The following is a 20701-nucleotide window of genomic DNA, read 5'->3' on the forward strand; positions in this document are numbered from 1 at the left end:
TAATAATCCCAACTTTATGGGCTATTGAGAGGATTAGGGAATATATATGTGCATAGCAATGTTCTCCAAGCCAAATCCAAAGCATGAGTAGGAGTAGGACAGATGAAAGGTCAATGGAACTTCACACGTGAAGCTCAGATGTGAGAAAGATCATTATGCTCTTAAAAAATAAGTGGATGAACCAACTCTGATTATGTTTTAAGCGGAGTAGGTGCTCTTCGTTTCAGTGACTTGAAGGATGTTGTAGCGATTTAGTCTTTTCTCTTTCTAGTTTGCTGGAGATAAATTATTTCATGTAGTTCCTAATACTGTATGATTTACAGCCTCATTAAAACTTCATTCCCACCCCTTAGGAGTATCCGCCTACTCAAGAAATACTACTCCTTGTACAAGTTTCTGACTCCTTCCCCATAAAGCTATTTCACAAGGCAGCCTCCTCGAAGGCAAAAAGTGGGGAATTTTCAGACAAGGGGATACAGGCTTAACCCTCAGTCTCAATATTTTTAAACTGGATGATAGTCAGCAAGTAATTAGAGTTTTTTTATTTTTATTTTTTTATTTTATTTATTTTTTTTAGATTTTTTTTTTAATTTATTTATTTGACAGAGAGAGACACAGCAAGAGAGGGAACACAGCAGGGGGAGTGGGAGAGGGAGAAGCAGGCTTCCCGCTGAGCAGGGAGCCGGATGCGGGGCTCGACCCCGGGACCATGGGACCATGACCTGAGCCGAAGGCAGACACCTAACGACTGAGCCACTCAGGTGCCTTATTTTTTTTTTAATCAAGGTAATGGAAATAATAATACTTACCTTACAGAGATTGGTTATGTTGCTTTAGATAATATGTAAGTTAATTGTCAAGTAGCAAACTCTCAGTTAACTCTCCTAACGTTCTTGTAAAGGAAATGCAAAGCTATTCTTCTGTAGCCATTTTAGTATTGCAAAATGTCTGGACTACAATGTTCTTGATTTTGTGTTTATGATTTATATGATCATGATTTGTTTTGTATGGTTTCCTGGCAGCACAGCTAGGCCAAAACCGCATAATAGCCACAATGGTATAATTTATTGTGCAGAACACATCAAACGCATGTACAGAATACTGAGATGAGAAAAATGATCCCCTTTGTGTACTATGAAGCTTAGGCATATTAAGATGAAAAACATTAACATTTTAAAATGCTGAATTAAATTGAACAAAGTGATGGCAAGATCTCTGTATCACAGTCAAAAGAAAGAGTTACAGCTTGTATATATAGTCTGTAAATACAACAGTGACATGATGTAGCAAAAAACATCAGATAATTTTAGATGATGAATTGACTTTGTCCTTATTACACACTAGATGGAAAAGCAAATAATCTTTTAACAGAAAGGAAGAAAAGAATTGCTGCCAATGAAATTTGGCCCTGCAGTTGTGAAGGCCAAGGTGGAATAGATGTAGCAGGATATATATAAATAAATTTTTAAAAACTGAAAAGCATCTAGAAAGCCTTTTACATAGGAACAGGTCATTGTGTGCTATAGATCCACATATTTCAGTAATCTAACCTTTACCTTATCATGAAATATAAAAAGTACAAGCTGAGATGTGCAACTATTTTATTAAAATAAATCCCAAGTGGGGCGCCTGGGTGGCTCAGTTCGTTAAGCAACTGCCTTTGGCTCAGGTCATGATCCCGGAGTCCTGGGATCGAGTCCCACATCGGGCTCCCAGCTCAGCGGGGAGCCTGCTTCTCCCTCTGACCCTCTCCCCTCTCATGCTGTTTCTCTGTCTCTCTCTCTTTCTCTCAAATAAATAAATAAAATCTTTAAAAAAAATAAATAAATAAATAAAATAAAATAAAATAAATCCCAAGTGAATCAGGAAAACTTCCTAATCTCACTTTCTTCCAGTAAATGGCATGATAGTTCTGACATCTTAAACTGAATCCTTCTAGGGCACTTTGTCATTACCACATCTTCTTATTAAATAGAAAGGTTTAGTTTGAAGTTGCAAGCAATATACAAAATCATTTCCCCCTATATTTTGGATATTTTTTTTTTTATAATTTAGGAGAGGAAAACAATAATAATAATATTAAAAATAATGGCTAGTGCTTATTGCACCTCTAGGATAGTCCAGACATGATGTTAGACATTTTTAACATACCTTGGCCCATTTGGGTGTTCAAAAGCATCACCCAAATCCTGCAAATTAGTAGTAGTATCTGAAAATTTGAAATGGGAAAATGTAGGCCCTGAGATTTGCCTTTGTTTGTAGAGCCTGAGAGTTACAGAAGTATGCAACAAATATAGGTCTCTGATAATCAGGCTGGCACTTGTGAGGAACCTGAAGGAAAGCTGTTGGCATATTTTAAAATTTTCTACTTTAATTATTTAAGTTGAAGCTTGTAAATAGTCAAGATAAACCTTCCTTACTCATTGTTCTATTTGCAAATGCAGGCTACTCATGTCTCTAAAAAAAAAAAAAAAAATGAAGAACAAAAAAACTTTAAAAAATTTACATAGGGATTTTTAAGTAGTAAATTTAGAGATTTAGCAAACATTAAGTAATATTTTCTTATCTTCAGCACCCATTGTGCTCCTTTTAGGTAGGAATATAGTCAACTTTTTCAAGAACTCTAATACCATTCAACAACAGCAATATCAAGAATAGGATTCCAAGTAAATATGTGTAAAGTGGTGTTTTACCTCCTAATCTGAGATGTTCAGTTCTGTTTTCCACTTAAATTCTTAGGGAAGAAAAATGGAATAGCATAACATAAACTATGGTGCAATTGTAAGGAATATGTTTGTGCATCTAATGAAGAGAAGTGACAAAATATAATTAATGATCTTGTTTAAAAAACCATTGACTTTTTTTTTACATTTTATTTTATTTATTTTATATTTTAAGATTTATTTATTTATTGAGAGAGAGAAAGAGAAAGAGAGGAGGGGCAGAGGGAAAGAATCTCAAGCCAACTCCCCGCTGAGCACGAAGCCCGTCCCAGGGTTCTGTCCCTCCACGCTGAGATCATGACATGAGCCAAAACCAAGAGTCGGTTGCTTAACAGACTGAGACTCCCAGGCGCCCCAAGAAACGATATTTTAATGATGGTGCTGGTCCTCAGTTAGTGGTGGGAAGGACCAGGGGGGACTAGGGGTCTGTTTTTTTTAACTTTTTTTAAAATTTAAATTCAATTAATTAACATATAGTATATTATTAGTTTCAGAGGTATTTTTTTATCACAAGAAGACTAATTTCTTGGGATTAGGGGAAAACATCATGCAACATTTCTATTAAAAGCTAGCAAAACTAAGCATTATTTTCTTAATGGTAAACTATCTCTAACATTGCATAAAAGTCTCCTGTATTTTCAGGTAAAAAAATTCATTGAAGCATTAGCCTGTGTAAAGAAAGTGCACATATATTAAATATAAAGCTCAAAGCATCTGTACATATAATTGCCTCCTTGGGACCTCCATTCTGATCAAAAAATACTAGCACTTTAGAAACCTATTTATTCCCTTTCAGTCATTATGGCCAAAACCCACTACTATTCTTATTTCTCAAACTGTAGATTGGTTTTGTCTTTATGTGTATGGAAGCCAGCTGTCTTTTTTTCCGACTCCATCTGGCTTATTTAATTCAGCACTGTGTCTGTGAGATTCATGCATGATACTGTGTGTTCGTTCATTTTTATTCCTGTGTAGTATTTCATTGTATAATCATGAGACCCTTTATGTATCCCGTCTGAGAAGTATTTATCTTCCAGATTTGGCTATTCTATATAGTATGTTACAAATATTATTGTGCCTCTGTTCCGATGCACCCATACATGCAATTCTGTTGGGTTGTTCCCAGGAGCGAAATAGGTGGGTTACAGGATGCGTGCATGTTAAGCAAGTGGCATTTGACACTGTCAAACAATTTTCCTAAGTGATTTTATCAATTTATACTCCAGCATTGTGGATGAGAACAGTTGCTCCACATTCTCTCCTACACTTGGTGTAATTAGTCTTTTCAATTACAGCTCTTCTGGTGCAAGTGTAGAGTGTCTCATTATGGTCTTAATTTGCTTTTCCTTGATGACTAACAAGGTTGAGCTACTTTTCATTGAAAATATCCCTACACAGTAATTTTCAAGTCTTTTGCTTCCCACCATTTTATTTGTTGTCTTTTTCTCTTCCAGTTGTAGGAAATACTCTGTATTTTAGAAACCTATTATTTGTTAGTATATGTATTGCATACACTGTACATATGTGTGGTTTCACTTTTACACTTTTAAGAGTGACTTTTATGAAAAGTTCTTAATTTCAATATAGGCTGTTTAATCAATATTTTCCTTTATATTTAGTTATTATATCCTGCTGAAGAAATATTTTTTACCCCAAGTATCTGTGCTCCTGTGTTATTTTCTAAAACCTGGATCTTGGGGCACCTGTGTGGCTCAGTTGGTTAAGCGTCTGCCTTCGGCTCAGGTCATGATCCCAGGGTCGGGCTCCCTGCTCAGCCGGAAGCCTGCTTCTCTCTCTCCCTCTGCCTCTCCCCCCAGCTCATGCTCTCTCTCTCTCTCTCAAATAAATAAATAAAATCTTTTAAAAAAATAAAGCCTTGATCTTTTTAACCTTTCAGATCTGGGTATAAAATTCATCTAGATTTGAGTTTTGTATATGATACAACGTAGGAATCAAGATTTTTTTTTTTTCTCTCTGGATACTTAATTCACTCTGGTAACCAGTGATCTATAGTCTCTATCACTGGAGATTAATTTTGCATGCTCAAGAATTTTATTTAAAACAAAGCATTCAAGATATACTTTTTTTTCCCCCTGGCTTCCTTCACGCAGCATGCTTTTGAAATTCATTCATGTTATTGCGTGATCAGGAGATCATTCACTTTTGTTATTGCTGGGTAAAGTTCCATTGTATTAATACAACACAATTTGTTTAGTTATTCATCTGTTAACAAATATTTAGGTTGCATCCTAAATTATGAATAAAGCTGACATGACCATTTATGTATAGCCTTTTTGTGGACATAGGTTTTTATTTCTCTTGGGTACATACTTAGGAGTGGATTTGTTGGATCCCACGGGCAATGTATGTTTAACTTAATAAGAAAGTGTAACAGTATTCCAAAGTAACTGTACTATTTTATATTCCTACTAGCAATGTATTAGAGTCTAATTTGCTCCACATATTCAACAGCACTTGGTATTCTCCAAGCCCAATTTATCATATTGTTATTCATTTATGGTTAGTTATTTTGTGTCATGGCTGTGGAATTTTTGCCTACCCTGAGGTCAAGAATATTGTGTCCTAGAATTTTGTCGTTTTTGCTTTTGTCTTTACATTTATGATCCATTTTGAGCGTAATACTGGGTATGGTATCAGGTGAGGACTGATATGAATTCTAACTTTTCCCTTGCCACCTTTGGTGAAAATGACCATATATGTGGACCTATTTATGGACCTTGATTCTGTTCCTTATTCCAGTAGAATATTTTCTTGATTACTGATTGATATATGATAAATCTTGATAACAGGTAGTCTAAATTCTCCAACTTTGTTCTTTTTCTACAACTGATTTTGCTACTCTATGAATTTCCATATAAATTTTAGAATCAACTTATTAATTGCTACACAAAACTAGATGAGGTAGTAGTTGGAATTGCACTGAAATATATAAGACACATTGAGAAGAATACATATATTAACATTATTGCATTATCCAATCTGTGAAAATATTATTTTCTCCATTTATTTAGGTATTTTGTCTCTGTTTTTCGGTTCAAAACCTAAGAAAAAGTGTCTGATTCAACTCAAAGTTTTGAGTTAAAACACACATCTTTTTTTTCTAGTCATCACAGGGCAGGGTCCTAAAGTTGGCTTCATACTCATCCAGGCCTGAGGGTAGAAATATATTTTATCAGAGGAGTGTTTTTAGGACATCATATTATCATGATAATCTTATATACATTACTTATGCATAGCACATAGGAGGATGGAGTTTGTTAGTATAAAAAAGAATCCTTCATTATCAAATGCATACTTATTTAAAGGAACGTTTACGTACAAAATCACTAGATTTCACTTGACACATGGCAAGCCGATTCCCAGGAAGCCATATATGGCAAACTTAGTCACTGCAAAAGAGGTTCCTGCTTAAGAAAGAACACATATACATACCACATATAGACCATAATACCCAAAAAAGGCAAATCTCTAAATTGGATAGAACAAAACCAGCAAAACTTATATCTATGCTCTTAAATCAAAGCTAGAAAAACTTCGTCACCAGGAGTTCATTTGGGAAACATTGCTCTATATTTTATTTGGTATATAAACTTTGGGATCAGTTAAGTACCAGTTAATTACTGAAATTTAAAAACCAGAGAGTTAAAATGGCAAAAATCTCACTTCATTCCTTAGTGTATGCTGTCTCTTCTAAATTTGTTTAGAACTTGAATACTTAAATCATAACTGAACACAAAGAAAATAAACTGTCCTCATACATGTTTTTCACAAAGAAATACACTTATTCCTAGTTATTAGTAAGTAAAATATGAGGGATATCTTAACATAATCTATTCTCTTTCCTCCTCTAGTAACTTAAAACAGAGCATATCGATGTATGCTCTATATTGGAGTTTGGAGATTTCTATTTGGGGACCCATTTCCCTTAATGATTCAGTGTTGTCAATAAAAATGTATAGGTGAAAATAAGAAAAAGATATATCAAATGAATGGAAAAAGATCCTCCCCAAAGACATATTGGGAACCAAGGCAAATTGGGAAAAGTACTGAGATTGCAGTTGGCAATTTTAATGGACCCAAAGTTCTTCCCTGACCTAACACATTACGTTATATAAACTCTCTTGTACTACTGCTCAAGAATTGGAGTGACTGGACAATTTCTTAGAAAAATTCTGGATTTGCCTACCTGTACCACAGTGGCCTATTTCCATTGGAGAAGAGCTGGTTTTCCATTTGGACAAGAAGAGTGGTCGTGCTTTATAACTTTTATAATTAATTGTTGCATTTATCCCTGGTAATTTGACTTTGAAAGCATATGAATTTGCCTTCATTGAACAGTATTAAAATATCATAATTTTAGTCCATTTTGGAAAGATGAACACTGAGACATTTAGAAGAGATTGTTAAAGTACATATTTGGTGCAAAGAAAAGGGAAGAGGAGGATATGCTGGAAGAACTGTTTCTTCGCATTCAGTTTAAGGATTCAGATTTAGACTTTTATATTTTCTCTAACTGAACTTATACCTTAAATCAGAAAAGAGGAATTTTTTGTGGTAAAATATTAGTTTTAATGAGAATTTACATACTTTAAAATCTTATTTTAGAATTTTAAAAGAATGTACTACATATGTTTTAAAAAAAGTCTTGAATTTCTCTTGATACATTACTAAACTTGCCTAGACCCCCGGAGGTTGAATTAAATTGGTTGAGTTTCTTATGCAATGAATTTCATGGATTGTAATTCTGTAATCTTTCATAATGCATCACTGCAGTAACAGATCCAGTTCTGGTTTTGCTATAAGCATGTTAGTAAGAACATGAGAGGCAGGGCGCCTGGGTGGCTCAGTTGGTTAAGTGACTGCCTTCAGCTCAGGTCATGATTCCAGGGTCCTGGGATTGAGTCCCACATCGGGCTCCCCCTGCTCTGCGGGGAGCCTGCTTCTCCCTCTGCCTCTGCCTGCCACTCCCCCTGCTTGTGCTCTCTCTCTGTCAAATAAATAAATAAAATCTTTAAAAAAAAAAAAAAGAACATGAGAGGCAGTGTAACAAAGACACCATGTAGTGAGTATTCAGAATGTGGGTTCCTGAGTCAGAGAGAACTGTTATTTATAACACATGTCCAAATTGTGCATCTTCTCTAAATTTGGTTTCTTCATTTTTAAAGTAGGGATTTAGTTGTTGATATGAAACTTAAATACTTTAGTACCATACACAAGGCCAAGTGCATAATCAGTGACCTGTAAGTAATAGCATAATATCACCATTATTAAGAATATCAGCAAAAAACAAACAAAAAGAAATCATCTACAACTTCATTGGATTCTCTCTACATATAGAATCTGTAGAAATTATTACAGGAAAAAAAAAAAAAAAAGATTTCTTTCCTAGAAGGAATTGCTATGCTTTTCTTTCCCAAATACAGAGAGCAATATAACTTATGCTTATCTTTTTACTCTTATTGCCAAGCAGTTTTGTATCAAGTTGAAAGTCTAATTTTAGAAATTATATTTACCTTCACTCTTGGTATATTTACATTCTTTTTCTTTCCTTGGTCTTGCACTTTTAAAAAAAGTATTACCAATATACAATTTTAATAGTGACAGATTTCTAGTGCTTTTTTTTAAGAATAAAACAATATAGTTGGATTCTGAACTTGATATCTGAGCATTGTTTTACAACTGGTGGACTAGTTTTTTTTTCCACCAGGAGTCTTTTATAGTAAGAAAGAACACATCCAAAGGGAAGAGAGAATTTAGATTCACAATTCTGGCCAAATGAAATAGGTCACACTGAACATATAAATCCAATTGGAAGAGTTTTTGAAAGTATTAGATAATCAGATTCAATAATTTAATAATTATAATCAAAGAAAGCCTGTCACCTGAATGTAATAAAAGTTCAGTATCAAAATTTCTCTCAAAATAACTCACTACATTATTAAGTAAGAGGAAAAAAATCATATATCATTGACTCAAAAACTCTTTTGATCAGGTTCACCTATTTTTCACAAAAATCCTTATTAGCAAATTAGAAATAAAATGAAATTTATTTTAACTGGTGAATGTTATTCATTTGAAAAATACAGCAGGTGTTATTCTTAATGGAGAAAGTTTAGATTCATTCCATTTATTTTTTAAATTTTTTTAAAGATTTATTTATCTATCTGAGAGAGAGAGAGAGCATGCACACAAGGGGGGGGGGGTGGTGCAGAGGGAGAGGGGCAGAGGGAGACGGAGAAGCATGGTCCCTGCTGAACAGGGAGCCCAATGTGGGACTTGATCTCAGGACCCTGGGATCATGACCTGAGCCAAAGGCAGAGGCTTAACTGACTGAGCCACCCAAGCACCTGATTCATTCCATTTAACTTAGGAAAAAAAAAAGATACCCATGATATTGCTAAGGTTTAACTTAATATTGGAAGTATCGGTTAAAGTTATAGAGAATAAAAAGCTAAAATAAAAGGTGTAAGGATTGAAAAGAAATGATAAAACTCTTATTTGAAGATGATTTCCCCATCAGGAATCACTGAACAATCTACTAACGTGAATAGAAAATTTAGCAAAAAGCAGTAGCATTTCTTTAATACTTCCCAATTGGAAAATACAATTAAAAATTTGTCAATAGCACCAATAACAATAATGAAAATTAACCTATACTAGAATACACATGATCTCTATGGAGAAAATTTAAAACTTTAGTGAAGATAAAAGAATATAATCTTCATAGCAGAATGTATAAATTTGTCAAATCACTAACTTGCACACTTGAAACTAAAGTAACATTGTGTGTCAACTATACTCAAATTTAAAAAATAAATTTTTTTCAAATTATGCAATTAAAAAAATCAACAACTGGTTGTGTCTTTAGGTAGGCATTTTAAAAAGTGCATTGAGTTGTCAATTCAAAATTGAGTATAAGAGCTCTCTTCATATTATTTACAATTTTAGAGTTGCTAGTGAATGTATTAGATTTAATTTAAATATATTAATATTTAGTAAAGAAGCTCTTTTACTTAAAAATGAATATAATCTGATCATGTTTGAAACTTTTAATGATATTTGATGGAATGAATTAGTATAAGGACTTAGATTTCCTTCAAATTCAAGTATGAATTCAGTGAAGATACAGTTAAAATTCAAGTGTACTTTTGTTTCGAGGAATCTGGTAAATTTTCTCTAAGATTAACCTGGAAGCTAAAGGTCCATGAGTAGATTTAATTTTGGCTATGGCAGAGAGGATTCAGTAAAGAACCAACACTTCCACTGAAAACAACCGTGGACGCTGAACAAAATATATTCAATAAACATCTGAAAAGTATTGGAAGAGTATCAAACCGGCATGAGCTAAGGAGCTATGATCCCTGAAAGGACTGAATACAAGGTGAACTCCATATTCACCTAAACCTTCTTTTTCTTTGGGGCATTGTCCAACTCAGTGTTGGGGGTTAGAGCACAAGGATTGAGCAGCACAAGGACTGAGCAACAAGCTTACAGGACTAAAGAGAAAACCGTGGGCACTCTGGGTTGCCAAGGGGAATGGATCCCGACTGATAAAATCTCAGAGGACAGAACTGCCAAGAGATGTCCCAAATCTTCCTTTTAAGTCATGAGTCTGTCCCTAAAATTGGACTTACCCAGAGTTCGACTCGAAAACTCCCACCAGGAAAAGCAGCTAGGAAGCTAAAGAACTGAGGCGATAGATACATGGTGCTGGGAAGGGAGATTGCAGCTCAGGTCCTACAAGTGGATGCAGCCTTGGTAAATGTCCGGGTTTTTGACCCCAGACACCCAAGTTTTAAGAAGAAGTGCTACCGCTTGGAGTAAGAATAACATCCTAGAGTAAAAGCTTGGGAGTAAAGGCAATATGGAAATGGACCAGTCTATTGGAAGTCAAAAAAAAATCAAACCCTGGAGGAAAGATACACTGCATCACATTAGAAACTGATAACTTTTAAAGCCACATTCCAGAAGGTTATTTTGGCTTCCATGATTCTAACAAATCTAACAGAATTCTAGTCAATCCATCACAGTAACATACCTGAATATTTTTAATGTGGTTCTTTGTAAACCTGCTGTAAACTCCATGAAGGTACTGATCACTGTTATCAACAATAAGGCAGACAGTACTATTACATGTTATCAATAAAACCTTGTTAAATAATTCTTTTAATTTATGGTACTCACATTGTCTGACATTTTTAGTCCTGGCTAGTCCTTGAGACCTTGTCCCCTCTCTACCTGACCTTTCTTTTCTAGCTACACAAAGAGTGCTCGTCTTAACTTGCAAACTCAAATCTTCACCGTCTCCTGCTTTGACTGATAAATTTCTTGACTTGTGTCATGTTATGAGCTGAAGTCAGACAAGACCAGTCTATGCCAGATTATGATGGTACAATCTTAGCAGGTATGAATAAGCATTACTTCTATAACTAAGTTAAGTTCATTAACATACTTAAAGAGCTGGAGCAGTGTCTGGTGAATGTTAACTACTTTATTGAAAATTAATTTAGTCAAATGGACTCCAGATATTTCCAAATAAAAAGTAGAGGACATGTGCTACTCACTGCTAATGATTAATAGTTTTAATCAAATGAACTATGACAAAGGTAAACACAACATTTAACAACTTTAAAACGACAGTGGTGGCATATATAAAATAGGAATATTTTTTCTTTGTGGAAAGCATTTTAAAAATTCATGCTCTGTAGTTTAGTACATAGAATCTCATCTTTTGCCCTTATTAAGTGCCAAGAGATAAGCTTATAAAACCACATCTGTAATTCCTCACTATGATAGTGCATGTATTGCTTGAATCTCCGTGAGAGACATCTAACTAGCTGAAATGATTCTCATTAATTATAGATTAGAAGTTAATTATTTCCCAGAAAGAAAAGCATATGTTAGATGTACAATGTATAAAAATGAAAACGTATAATAATATATAGAGAATCTGAATATAAAAGGGAAAATGAAGTATGCTGTCCTCAACATGAACCTCAGCAATTCTTTGTAATAAGTAAATATCCACTATCAGTGGCTAAATGTGTACATAAGAAGTGAAAGCAATTCTATTATTCCCTTTTTCTAAAAACAAATAGTAAGAACGTAGTTATAAGTTCTCTGTTCTACACTGATAATACATTTTCGCACAATAAACTTGCTTGGAATAAAATATTTTTATTTTTTTATTTTTTTAATTTTTATTTTTTGGTTAAAGATTTTATTTATTTATTTGACAGAGAGAGACAAAGCGAGAAAGGGAACACAAGCAGGGGGAGAGGGAGAGGGAGAAGCAGGCTCTTCGCGGAGCCTCGATGAAGCTTCGATCCCAGGACCCTGGGACCATGACCTGAGCTGAAGGCAGACGCTTAATGACTGAGCCACCCAGGCGCCCCAAAATAAAATATTTTTAGATAAAATATTAGTGATATGTTATCTAAGAACTTACAATTGTTTTCCATTTAGCTTTCTTCTTATGGCAAATTAACTTGTATATTCCTTGAAAAGATTAAAATGTACCAAGGAAAAAGTTTCAATATATAAGATACAAATACACATCTGAACATTTTCTTTGTTGTATAATAAATGGACTACAAAGTTATAAACTATTCTGAGTTTATGGGCTTTGGGAAATAATGACCTCCATTAGAGTTTGTAATACATTCTGGGCGATATCATAAAAAATGTGTCAGCAGAGTAATTTCTCCCTCAAAATGATCACCTTCAGTGAGAAATAAATTGCTTGCATATATTCATAAAAGAATCTCTGTGGAATATTTCTAATTCATAGGCATATATCTTCATTTTGAAATTTTATAGAAAATAGATAGGTCACTATAAATAACAAGATTTCAGTTAGTACATAAAAGAATATCTCTTTTTTGGAAAGTGTGCTGGTGTAGAAATATAAAAGTACTTATTAGTTACTTATCAGTCTTAAGTCTATCAACTTATCTGCAGCCACTCCTTAAATGTTTATAAATTCAATTATTTGAACACACATGTTAGGTGGTCTTTCCACGATCTCTTGTTCTTCTTTTTTTTTTTTTTTTTTAAGATTTTATTTATTTATTTGAGAGAGAGAGACTGAGAGAGAGAACACATGAGAGGGGGGAGGGTCGGGAGGGTCAGAGGGAGAAGCAGACTCCCTGCCGAGCAGGGAGCCCAATGCGGGACTCGATCCAGAGACTCCAGGATCATGACCTGAGCCGAAGGCAGTCACTTAACCAACTGAGCCACCCAGGCGCCCACGATCTCTTGTTCTTCTATAACAGGTATTATATTTTCATATAGTCCCATTTCTTCTCATTCAGGATAAATGGTCCTTTTTACTATAATGGAAGATATAAATATATTTCCTACCACTAATAATAACAACAAATAGTGGAAGGATTATTGTCTCTTCTTAAATAGCCTTTTAATTGTCCCTGAGTACAAATAATACTATTAAATGGTATTTCAAGAAAAATATATTACTTGTACATTCAGAACATAATGGCTTGTAAAATTGAGCTATTTTCTAATATTAATATTTCTATTGATTTCAGCACAATCACCACTCATTGCAAATATTACAAACTGACTGAGAATACACCTGTTACATAATTTACTAGGGAATTTGTAATAATAAACAAGATAGAAATACCAAAGATGAATCCCTAGATAAGTTCTGAAACTTAAACATTATTAAGTCATCCTTTGCATTAGGAACTCTCAGCTTCTGAACTTTCAAACATTACATCCCATTGACTTGAGCACTATCTGCCCTGTATTATTATTACATTTATAGTATATGTAGATAGATGATACATACTTTAGGTAAATATATGTAGATATATAATACACGATATTTATTATATATATATTTGTGCCTTTATATACTTATATATACATATATATTGATATATACATATAGATCTATGTATATATACATATGTATATTATATATACATGTTATGTGTTTATACATAAAATATATGACAAAAGAAACATTCTGTCTATATAATGTATATCTATTTTTATCTTCTAGGATGTAACATCTTTATAGACAGGGTCTTGTACTTCCTTCGGCTGCTAACAGCAATTTTCACAAAGTTTTATTTTTTTTATTTATTTATTTATTTTTTTAAAAGATTTTATTTATTTATTTGACAGAGAGACACACAGCGAGAGAGGGAACACAAGCAGGGGGAGTGGGAGAGGGAGAAGCAGGCTCCCCGCTGAGCAGGGAGCCCGATGTGGGGCTCGATCCCAGGACCCTGGGACCATGACCTGAGCCGAAGGCAGACGCTTAACGACTGAGCCACCCAGGTGCCCCACAATTTTCACAAAGTTTTAGCAAATGTTTTCTATCAATGATTAAATCAATATTTCATCTTATATTTCTGTTCCTCAAAGGTCAAATAAGTAATAATTATAACTAATATTTATGGGGTGGTTTCTGTGTGGCAGCCATTCTTCAGTCTGTACAAACCCCTTAGGAACCATAGAATGAAAATGTTAATAAACATTTTCACATAAACTTATGTGGATTATCAGCTTTGGAGGATGACCTAATCAAATTTAAACTAATTTAATTTTATTTTCACTTAGATAATTTAGATAGAAATGTTTAGTAAAATAGTCAAAGGAATAATACATGAATTATAAAAAATGAAACCATTATTATGGAAAAGAATCACAAGTGGGAAATAATTAAATCCACTTTTACCCAAAGCTTACCTTGGGAATAAAGTCAACAAAGTTTAAGCAAGTAGAAATAAAGTTGTTTCCAATATTTGTGGTGTTGACAACTGACGAACTAGGTACTCCCCTGGATTTGTAGTATGAAGCCAATTCAGCATCTTCGTAAGATAAATGCAGCATTTTGTTAAATCCACTTAGAGTCACATGTCCTGCTTCCACTTTCATTCCATTTCACAAACCATGTAACTATCAAAAGAGTGTCTCTAGCACCTTATGTTGTAGAAACAGCTGCTTTCTTGAAAATAGGTTACTTTTATTTATTTTGCTTTTGAAAACAAGGAAGTCCACAAATTAATTTATTTAGATTTTTTTCAGGAATAATTTATATCACTCACATCATGTAATCTAATTTTAATTTTGTGTCATTTTCATTTAGGGAAAAATAGTATGTAATCTACCCATGATTTTTCTGTCAGTTTCATGTAGAATGATTTCATAAGACTATCCTTCTCTTAATTTTGTGATATAAGTTATCTGAATTTAAATCCAATGAAAATCAATACCTTATTAGATTCTAAGAAGCAAATTGATGTCTCTTTTAAACGCTTTATTTTGGAGCAGATGGGAGTGCCAAGGCAGAAGCTGAGGACGCACTTTAAAAAAAGCAAGCACACAAAAACATGGTGCTGAAGCTTTTAGACATTTTAGAATGAAAAGAGAGACTCCTCCTCTTGCACTTGTCAGGAGAACAGTGATGTTCTCAATAAAGAGAGTAATTTTCCTTTAAAAGTAAAAATGGATGGGAATAAAGGGAAAATATATCTCCAATGCCATCCTTGTGAATGACAATGAGAGTTGCTTTTACTAGGGACATGCCCCAGCGGCGTGTATATTCATTTTAAAGCTGTGGCTTTTATTTTAAATGTGATTATTTCCCTCTGTGGCTGTAAATTAAGGGCAGCTACTATTAAATTTACTTATTTTCTATAGCATCATGCAGCTGGGGAAGATTTTCCTCTCAAAAAGGATGATTACAAAGGAAGGACTCTTCTAAACAAAGATCATGCTCTCTTGTTTATGTTCATTTATATATTCAAGATTGAAAAATTGAGCCATGCAATGTAAACAGAAATTTGGTTAAAGAAAATCAAGGCCAAATTATCTACACTACCATGACAAAACTGCTACTAGAAAATCTGAGCATTTTCTTCATGGAGATATATTTTATGCAATGAGCTACAATGATTATTTATCATTCCCCATCTACTGATTTGGAAAACAAATGATAGGATCTGTCACAGTAATAACTACCATCTAATAAATGATCATGACTTTCAGCACATTATTTTTTCAGCATTTATGTTACAGAAGCCTTGGAGAGATTAATCAAAATGACCCCAAACAATATTCATAATGATCTTGAAGCAATGAGGACTTCTTTGTACCTATATTATAAAATTGAGAAAACATATATACGATGCTTTGGAATCTATAGCCTGCAGTGATACAGTTATACAAAGATACAAACCAAATTAACAGTGATTTTGCCAACAGCTGCAAGCATCGTTGATTTTGTTCATAAAATTATGTTTAATTGGGACGCCTGGGTGGCTCAGTCGGTTAAGCATCTGCCTTCAGCTCAGGTCATGACCGAGTCCTATACCGAACTCCTTGCTCAGCGGGGAGCCTGCTTCTCCCTTTGCCTGCTGTTCCCCCTGCTTGTGCTCTCGCTCTCTCTCTCTGACAAATAAATAAACAAATCTTTAAAAAATAATTATGTTTAATTGAACTTAATTGTATTGGGAGTGACAAAAGTTTGAGAAGTGACTACCTTCATGAATTCTATTCAAAACACCTAAATTTTTTCTGCCCCAGCCCACATCAAATAAAATAAGTTTCTTTCATGTCAAGTTAAATAATTAACCAATGCTTTTTTTAACAATGCATGAAAACCTAAGGATAGAAGTTATGCTAACTGTATCAGAAGATATCTAAGTGTGTTGTACATTTAAATGTAAACTATATCAAGATTTTTTTTTAAGATTTTATTTATTTATTCGACAGAGAGAGACACAGCAAGAGAGGGGACACAAGCAGGGGCAGAGGGAGAGGGAGAACCGGACTCCCCGCTGAGCAAGGAGCCCAATGCAGGACCCGATCCCAGGACCCTGGGATCATGACCCCAGCCGAAAGCAGACACTTAACAACTGAGTCACCCAGGCACCCAAGATTTTTTTTTTTTTTTTGCATTTAATAGAAAGTAGTAAATTGAACAATTTACAGTTCAGATTGAAATGCATAAGAGAACCTCCTTGGACACCAAAAGAGTGGATGAGTGTAAAAATAATAATAATGATGATAATAAACTATAGAGACAATTTTTTTACAGTAAGAGTAAAGAAAATAGAAAAAAATGTTGAGCGGAGGGGACAAAAATTTGCCTTTCTCCTCTGAGAAGGTAATGCACAGCATGGCATATGTATCAGTTTCCCAAGCAATCCAAAAAGTGAGTCACCACTTTCCACAAAGAGGATCTGAAGATACACCAGTCAAACAGACAAACTGAAAGTAAGGTCCACCCAATGAGAGTAGAGGACTTCTGGAAAGCACAACACCACTCCTCAGTACCCCCTCAGCTCCTGTGCTGATAAGATTGGAGTCTCTTCACCCTCAGCCACTATAATGGAGATGAAATGTATTTGAATAACTGACACCTGCTAGCCTGAAACACCAACTTCCTGTATTACTATTTTTAATTTTTAAAATGTAGTTAAAAAGGTATCTCAATCAGAATTCCAGGCTCCAAGAACATGCCTTCGAAACTCTCACTCTGGTAGGTTATGCAGATGTTTAAAAACATTACTGCCACTTACCAAGATCATTTCTTTGAGGATTCTATTCCAGATCATTTTTTTGAGGATTCTATTCCAAGTCACTTTGAAGCTACACCCTCACCACCCTACTTCCAAGACAAATGGGCGAGGACATGTTTGTAGCAAAACTCCTAGTAAAGGCAAGAACATCACTTAAAAAGAACAAAACTTTTTAAGCTACCTCTTTTTTTTTTTTTTTTTAAGATTTTATTCATTTATTTGACAGAGAGATGCAGCGAGAGAGGGAACACAAGCAGGGGGAGTGGGAGAGGGAGAAGCAGGCTTCCCGCTGAGCAGGGAGCCCGATGTGGGGCTCGATCCCAGGACCCTGGGATCATGACCTGAGCCGAAGGCAGACACTTAACGACTGAGCCACCCAGGCGTCCCTAAGCTACCTCTTGAAAGGAGCTTTTGTCCAAACTTTTTCAGTCAGAAAGTCTATCTAGTCAATTTCAGAAGGAAGTCCATTCAATTTCATGTACAAAAGTTTTAACAGTCTTATCATCTCCCTCATTCTTTGGATACCAATGACTCAGAAATATTTCCAAAACTCATCCTTCAAAGGATGACTCTTGGCCATTACTTAGCAACATCGAGTGAATTAGCCTTTCCTGCCCAAAGGTAGACAATGGCTTTTCAACACACCCACAAGATCATATAGGGAAAATATCTCTTATGGTTATACCCAAGACCCTTTTTACCCTCTGTTTAATTGTACAGATGGATTCTCTATATGAATAGAGATATTTATCTGTGAATTACCAGAAAGAAAAATCATATCTCTGTATTTTGTATAAAAAGATATTTTCAAATACTTTTAGATTTTAGTTGTTGGGTGTTAATTCAGTTGAGTAATATAGTATTGTACAGTGTAAAAAAGTTATCAACATTTTACCTACTTTAATAAAACAATTTTAGTAGCAACATAATAATTTTTGAGTAGACATAAAAAATAAAAATGTATTCATGTCACCCTAACATATCAGCATTGACTTTCTAAAATACTCCTTCCCAATCCTTGTCTATATGAATAAATAATTTTACATAGTGGTCATCATTATTTAAATGTAATCTCAATTGTATTTTAACGAATTATATTATTATCATTTAGATGCAATCTCAATTGTATTTTAATAAATATATTATCATCATTTTAAATCTAAGAACATTTTAAAGGACCTTAAAACAACACTTATAACTAAAGTTAAATGAACCTAAATTTTCTCAAAAGTTTTTAATTTCTGTAACATTAACACCAATGTCATAAACTAATTTAAAATCAGCATCATAGGGGTGTCTGGGTGGTTCAGTTGGTTAATCGACTGCCTTCAGCTCAGGTCATGATCCCAGGGTCCTGGGATGGAGCTCTGCATCTGGCTCCCTGCTCAGTGGGGAGCCTGCTTCTCCCTCTCCTCCCCACTCCTGCTCTCTTTCTCTCAAATAAATAAATAAATAAAAATCTTTAAAAAAAATAATAAAATAAAACTAGCATCATAGTTAAACAAACAAAACAAAAGCTTAGAGAGTTGTACTGATAACAGTTTTTCTTGGCATCTCTTAACTAGCTCAGTTTACTTATATCTGTATTTTTCTATATAACTGTTTCAAGATTTCTTTTCCTTTAGTACCTGTGGTTCTTGGTCACACCACTCCGAAGAATGAAGAGGTAGACCAGAAGAACGATGGGCAGCAAAGCAAAGTTTATCGGGTGATAATAGTACAAAGCTCCTGAAGAGGGAGGGGACACGAGAGGCTTGCTGTTGAGTTTCTATGCTTAAGGGTTTGTATGAGAATAACGGCAGGCTGTTTTAATCTGATTAACCCTCCCTGCTCCTGTCATCCAATCAGGTTTTTGTCCACGTGCTCATCTACCTATCAGGTAGTTGTTTACGTGGGAAAGAGTGGAGGGCTCCTTCCGGGGTCCTGTAGAGTAACAGGATGGGTCTAAAGGTAGTTTCCTCTTAGGATAGGGCACCTTGCCTCTGCCTGCCTTTCTTCCAACTATCCTCCATTACAACCATATTATAATCAATATTTCTTATTAACATTTAAATTGGAAATTTTTTTCCAGATTGCTAATGGCTATGTATGCTAGTTTTTTCCTCTCATTGGAATTTGGCATTCTTTTAAATACTCTTCCTATCTGTATCGTCAAATCAGAAAATATCAGATATCTTTTTAAAAACTTTGGTTTTAAGGGCACCTGGGTGGCTCAGATGGTTAAGCGTCTGCCTTTGGCTCCAGTCGTGATCGCAAGGTCCTGGGATTGAGCCCCAGGTCGAGGTCCCTGCTCAGCGGAGAGTCTGCTTCTCCCTCTCTCTCTGCACCTCATCCCGCTGAGTTTGCTTCTCCCTCTCAAATGAATAAATAAAAATGTAAAAAACAAAGAAACAAAAAAACTTTGGTTTTATCCTCTCTTTGTCTCTTTCTGCTTCGATCACCTCCCTCTCTTATTCAAACCCACACAGTCCCCATACACCAAAAACAACAACAAAACAAAACGAACCATCCATTTGGCAGGACGAGGAGGAGAGATCGTGTGGCCCTGGGTTACTGTGCTGATTTATGACCTAGTGATGCACGGGAGCTGTTTTTCCTGGATCACTAATCTCATGGTTCAGTGGCAATTCCACAGGGATCAATGAGCAAGAATGAAAGAAAATAAAATGAAAATATTCTTGTCATAAGACCATTTTGAACAATTTTTGTTCAAACTATTATGAACAATATTTGAAAACCTTGCTAACTTTTTAAAGAATGTTCTTTGCTGTTCACAAACTGTAAAACTATCCATGCCATTTGTTATTATAAAATTACTGTGGCATTACAGAAAGATTTTTATCAGTGTCTGTGGAACTCAAATCAATAAAGATGGCTAAATAAGCCTCTATAGAATATGTTATAGAGAAGCAGCTGGAAAAAGTCTGCCTTGTATGCCCATGTGCATATATATATATAGATAGATACTTATCTCATTCCAGAGATTTAAGAGGGTTCATAAAATTACACGAAATGAAGCAAGATAAAAATGCATATAAAGCAGGAAAATTAGGTTAAACAGAAAATAAAAGTACAAAAGATAAATAGAGCTAGTAGTAAAGATACCATAAACACCATGTTTATGAAGATTTTTCATGGCAGAGAAGTATTCCTCTGTTTTCCCAAAGACATTTTTAACCCCCTTCTGTTCTCTGTATTCCTTGCCTTTCCTTCCACTAAGGGTTGCCAATGATTTAATTCTGGTCAGTGAAATTAAGCAGAAATATTTTGAATGATTAATAGGAAAGAATTTTTACTTTTTGGTAATTGTGAAACAATTTTATATTATTCCCTGAAAAAGACCCTCTCCCTTGCTTTATGCCTTTGAATATGAAACAAGAAAGTAATGTTTGGGGCTCT

The 20701-nt window shown here is 34.6% G+C and overlaps 1 long non-coding RNA gene across 1 annotated transcript; it reads left to right on the plus strand.

Moving 5' to 3' along the window:
* The first annotated feature begins 465 nt into the window (after positions 1-465).
* LOC144381268 (uncharacterized) lies at positions 466-19233 on the plus strand. The gene is made up of 3 exons (XR_013446162.1): positions 466-786; positions 11001-11148; positions 18928-19233. It is a non-coding gene; the product is annotated as an uncharacterized LOC144381268 (long non-coding RNA).
* Positions 19234-20701: the final 1468 nt, after the last annotated feature.

This window comes from Halichoerus grypus, chromosome 3 (assembly GCF_964656455.1).
Source record: "Halichoerus grypus chromosome 3, mHalGry1.hap1.1, whole genome shotgun sequence".
NCBI lineage: Eukaryota > Metazoa > Chordata > Mammalia > Carnivora > Phocidae > Halichoerus > Halichoerus grypus.